The following is a 6,059-nucleotide window of genomic DNA, read 5'->3' as shown; positions in this document are numbered from 1 at the left end:
GGGACTGCAAGAAAGGTGTGATGACTTTAAATCCCAGTTTGAAAACTGTAACAAAGAGAAGGATGTCATGACTGTAGAAATAACAACTCTAAAGTAACAAGAGTCCAAGGAACCCGACTTGAATGTCTTTTCCTCATCCTCTCAATTTTTTCCCATACTGTCCTGATGTCATTAGGCTCCCAAATGCCACCTTTCTGAGCTATGATCTTAAACTTTACAATTATTTCTGCCTCTGCTTTTTTAGTGTCAAAACCTTCAGATAATTTATTAATTCTCCAGCTATTTCATAGCTTAATCTCTGTATCACCCTTAATTTCAGACATCTTGTCATCTTTTTTTTCACCTGACATTACCAATGAACAATTAGAATCAATTCTCTAACAGTGTTAAACCACGGTACCACTTAACTTTTTATTCTTTAGATTCTTTGTATGGAGATTTTTACATTTACATTTATGCATTTGGCAGACGCTTTTATCCAAAGCATTTTACATTGCATTATCCTATTTTTGTTTCCAAGTATGGAGATGACAAACAACCAACTCACACTGCTGTAGGCGCGCCCCAGTTGCAGCAGCTCGAAGAGGAGAAGACCTGAAGTCCCTTCGTACCTCACGTCTGTCACGAGTCCGATTGTTCAGCTGTCACTCCACCCTGCTCGCAGCAACATATGATAGGTCCAACGATATGGCTAGCAGATCTTATAGATCCAAAATAAGAGTCCAGTTTCACTAGATCTCTCCCTGTCAGGAACTTATCAAATCTGAAAATAGCAACTTCGTTGTGATTTAATACTTCATATTAACCACCAGGCAGATACAGAGATGAAGGGAAGAACAGCAGGCAGGAGACGAAGTGATATTAAATAAAATGAAAGATGGTTCATTGAATAATCTCAGTTGTGCTTCAATGCTTAGTCTAGCTCTGTCCAACTTTGTCTGACAAGAAACAGATTCAATAGGTATTATTAACCATGCAAGATTACAGTATCAAAGCATTGTATTGTGACGTTATTATGAACCTTGAGATGGAGACCACTGGAGACTCATATCAGCATAAGAGACAATACAGCACCCAACATAAGGTTAAACAATTTTAAAAATAAGGACAAAATGTAAAAAATAATAAGAATAAAAGTGAATAATAAAATAAATGAATGAATATATATGATAAATGAAATGTAATAAATGCATAAAACTTAGTAAGGGCTAGTAAATATATAATGGAAATAATAATAAATGGAAAAATGTAATAAATTAGATAAATTAAATAGAATAATAAAATAAAATAAGAAACAAATGTTTTTTTACTCAGATTTATCAGTTGAAAGAACCCATGATAAATTATTTTAAAACAGTTGACCCAATGCTTGGTTGAAAATAGTCCAGCGTTTTTGAATGATACCATCATTCATCATTCAGAGCATTTCTCTATATCATGCATGTCAAGAGTAACGGTTTCCAAAATGCAGTAAACTGAAGCAAGTCTTAATTTGCTTATGTTTGTCATTACAGAGATGTTATTTGTATTTTACGTTTCCTTAAATCATATGTTTTAAATTACAAACCCGATTCCAAAACAGTTGGGACACTGTACAAATTGTGAATAAAAACAGAATGCAATGATGTGGAAGTTTCAAATTTCAATATTTTATTCAGAATACAACATAGATGACATATCAAATGTTTAAACTGAGAGAATGTATCATTTTAAGGGAAAAATAAGTTGATTTTAAATTTCATGGCATCAACACATCTCAAAAAAGTTGGGACAAGGCCATGTTTACCACTGTGTGGCATCCCCTCTTCTTTTTATAACAGTCTGCAAACGTCTGGGGACTGAGGAGACAAGTTGCTCAAGTTTAGGAATAGGAATGTTGTCCCATTCTTGTCTAATACAGGCTTCTAGTTGCTCGACTGTCTTAGGTCTTCTTTGTCGCATCTTCCTCTTTATGATGCGCCAAATGTTTTCTATGGGTGAAAGATCTGGACTGCAGGCTGGCCATTTCAGTACCCGGATCCTTCTTCTATGCAGCCATGATGTAATTGATGCAGTATGCGGTCTGGCATTGTCATGTTGGAAAATGCAAGGTCTTCCCTGAAAGAGATGACGTCTGGATGGGAGCATATGTTGTTCTAGAACTTGGATATACCTTTCAGCATTGATGGTGCCTTTCCAGATGTGTAAGCTGCCCATGCCACACGCACTCATGCAACCCCATACCATCAGAGATGCAGGCTTCTGAACTGAGCGCTGATAACAACTTGGGTTGTCCTTGTCCTCTTTAGTCCGGATGACATGGCGTCCCAGTTTTCCAAAAAGAACTTCAAATTTTGATTCGTCTGACCACAGAACAGTTTTCCACTTTGCCACAGTCCATTTTAAATGAGCCTTGGCCCAGAGAAAACGCCTGTGCTTCTGGATCATGTTTAGATATGGCTTCTTTTTTGACCTATAGAGTTTTAGCCGGCAACGGTGAATGGCACGGTGGATTGTGTTCACCGACAATGTTTTCTGGAAGTATTCCTGAGCCCATGTTGTGATTTCCATTACAGTAGCATTCCTGTATGTGATGCAGTGCCGTCTAAGGGCCCGAAGATCACGGGCATCCAGTATGGTTTTCCGGCCTTGACCCTTACGCACAGAGATTGTTCCAGATTCTCTGAATCTTTGGATGATATTATGCACTGTAGATGATGATAACTTCAAACTCTTTGCAATTTTTCTCTGAGAAACTCCTTTCTGATATTGCTCCACTATTTTTCGCCGCAGCATTGGGGGAATTGGTGATCCTCTGCCCATCTTGACTTCTGAGAGACACTGCCACTCTGAGAGGCTCTTTTTATACCCAATCATGTTGCCAATTGACCTAATAAGTTGCAAATTGGTCCTCCAGCTGTTCCTTATATGTACATTTAACTTTTCCGGCCTCTTATTGCTACCTGTCCCAACTTTTTTGGAATGTGTAGCTCTCATGAAATCCAAAATGAGCCAATATTTGGCATGACATTTCAAAATGTCTCACTTTCAACATTTGATATGTTATCTATATTCTATTGTGAATAAAATATAAGTTTATGAGATTCGTAAATTATTGCATTCCTTTTTTATTCACAATTTGTACAGTGTCCCAACTTTTTTGGAATCGGGTTTGTATAAATATCATGCATATTAAACTATATATTTTGGAAGAATTTCTAAAACAATTTATATCAATGCAATATAGCAATCATAGTTGATGCATCTGCAACTCAATTTACAACAATTGCTGTAAACACGCCACTGAACATCTGCGTTTAAAGATTACTACATTGCCTGTGTAATGTTTTAGAATTTTGGAAAATTACACTCTTCAAGTACATATAGTTCTTTAAGGTTTACTACATTGCCTGTGTAGTATTTTAGCAATTTGGAAATGACACTCTTCAAGTATACCTAGTTCTTTAAGGTTTACTACATTGCCCGTGTAGTATTTGGAGAGGGCTGTTGTGTTTAATTGTTATGCATCTATTAATATTTTTTATTATGTATGCCAACATAATATAATCATATTTTTTCAGCTTATTTATATTATCTGATTATGAAACTTTAAATTTTCTTGCAAATTTTACCAAAGAATTCACAAAGATGCTATGCTAATATAAACCTATGAGGTCTGACAGAGTGCGTGTGAATAACTTGCCTCTCACACTCCCTTGAGACAGTGCCATAGAACACAGCCTTTTCAGAAGGTTTACTTTTAGTGTTCAACATGTGAGAAAAGACATACAATTTTCAAAAGTTTAATTTGATTGTCTCATATACAGTGATATACAGTGGCTTGCAAAATTATTCATCCCCTTCATTTTATTCACATTTTGTTATGCTGCTGCCTTATCTTAAACTACTTTAAATTATTACTTTTTTACATTAATCTACACTCCATGCACAATAATGACAAAACAAAAAAAATATTTTTGACAGCTTTGCAAATTTGTTAAAAATAAAAAACAAATATAAGTACATTGCATAAGTATTCATACCCTTTTCTGGGACACTTGAAGTTTAGCTCAGAAGCATTAGTTTTGCTTGTTGATGTTTATACACTTGGAGTGGAGTTAACCTGTGCCAAATTCAATTGAATAAGTATGATTTGGAGCGGCACATACCTCTCTACAAAGGGTGCAACAGCTGAAAATGCATATCAAAGTAAAAACCAAGACATGAGGTCAAAAGAACTGCCAGTAGAGCTTTGAGACATGATTGTATCAAGGCACAGATCTGGGGAAGACTTCTGAAAAAAATCTGCTGTATTGAAGGTTCACAAAAGCATGTAGCCTCCATTTATCCTCAATGAAAGAGGTTTGGAACCACCAGATCTCTTACTTGAGCTGACCTCCTGTCCAAACTGAGCCATTGATGGAGAAGGGTCTTGGTTTGAGCGGTGACCAAGAATCTGATGATTACTCTGGTTGAGCTCCATGATCATATATGGAGATGGGAGAAACTTACAGAAGGACAAACATCACTGCAACACTCCACCAATCTGGGCTTTATGGCTTAGTGGCCAGACTCAAGCCTTTGCTCAGTGAAGACACATGGAAACTTGAAATATGCAAAAACGTACTTCAACGAATCTTTCAAACTGTCAGAAACAAGATATTCTGGTCTGATGAATCTCAGATTCATGCATCATGTCTGGAGAAAAACAAGCACTGCTTGTTGTTCCAAGTGTAGTGGAAACAGCATCATGATGTGGGGGTGTTTTTCAGCTTCAGGGACCGTACACAAAATACGGAGATATGATCATGAAAACCTAGCCCAGAACATTCAGAACCTCGGACAGGGCAGAAGGTTCATTCTCCAACATGACAATGATCCTAAGCACACAACTAAAACAATGCAAGACAATGGACAACTCTGTCTATGTCCTTGAGTGGCCCAGCCTAGTGCTTGAACCCAACTGAACATCTCTGTAGAAACCTGAAAATGTCTGTCTACTGATGATCTCCATCCAACCTGACAGAGTTTGACAGGATCTGAGGAGAAGAATGACAGAAAATTGCCATATGCAGATGTGTAAAGCTTTTCATATCATACCCAAAAAGATTTGAGTCTGTAAAGGCACTATAACCATTTTCTGAGTTGAGGGTATGAATACTTATGCAATGTACTTATTTTTGTTTTTTATTTTTAACAAATTTGCAAAGCTGTCAAAAATCAGTTTTTTGTTTTGTCATTATTGTGCATGGAGTGTAGATTAATGTAAAAAAATAATCATTTAAAGTAGTTTAAGATAAGGCAGCAGCATAACAAAATGTGAATAAAATGAAGGGGGATGAATACTTTTGCAAGCCACTGTAGGAGTGTGTGTCAACATAAGAGTATGTTGATGTAAATGTTACAGTTGTTTTACATCGTTGGTACAGATTGTAGTGTAACAGTGCTAGAAAAAAATGCATGAAGGGTTTTTGAAACTCTTTTTTAAGTTTAAAAATAAAGAAATCATCAGACGAGAGTATACATTTAACAACCATAGCCGAACAAAAATTGCTATCTTTTATCTTTTTATAGTAGAATTCAAATATAACAATATTTTGCATTTTAAAACAGATCCATGATTAACATTTACATTTAACAGATGCTTTATAGAAAGCAACTTACATAAAAGATTAAAAAAACTACCTTTTTAGGCCTACCTAGGTAGGCCTAAACCTACCTTTTACATTTTCAGTTCAAGTTAAGACTATTTCATCTTTGCAAGTTATAACTGTCAGAGCAAAATGTAGGCATGTAATTTAAGTGGACAACAGACATAACATATCGACGTCGATGTAAACCTCTTTTACCATTTTTAACAAATTATCCAGCCACACACAAGTAATAAAGACATCACCACTCACTGATGAAGAAGAGAAAAAAATCATGGTTTTCATATAAAAAAATATTTAAAGAGTGAAGGTATTCTCTATTCGAACGAAACGTAATTTGGTTAAACTTTCAATTTTACAGAACCTGCTGTGAGTAGTTATAATTTTATGGCGTGTTTGGGTGGGCGGCTCTAAAACATGACGTTTCAG

The sequence above is a fragment of the Triplophysa rosa genome, linkage group LG18, assembly GCF_024868665.1.
Source record: "Triplophysa rosa linkage group LG18, Trosa_1v2, whole genome shotgun sequence".
Classification (NCBI taxonomy): Eukaryota; Metazoa; Chordata; class Actinopteri; order Cypriniformes; family Nemacheilidae; genus Triplophysa; species Triplophysa rosa.
The sequence above is the reverse complement of the archived record's forward strand: the minus strand, read 5'-3'. Positions refer to the sequence as shown.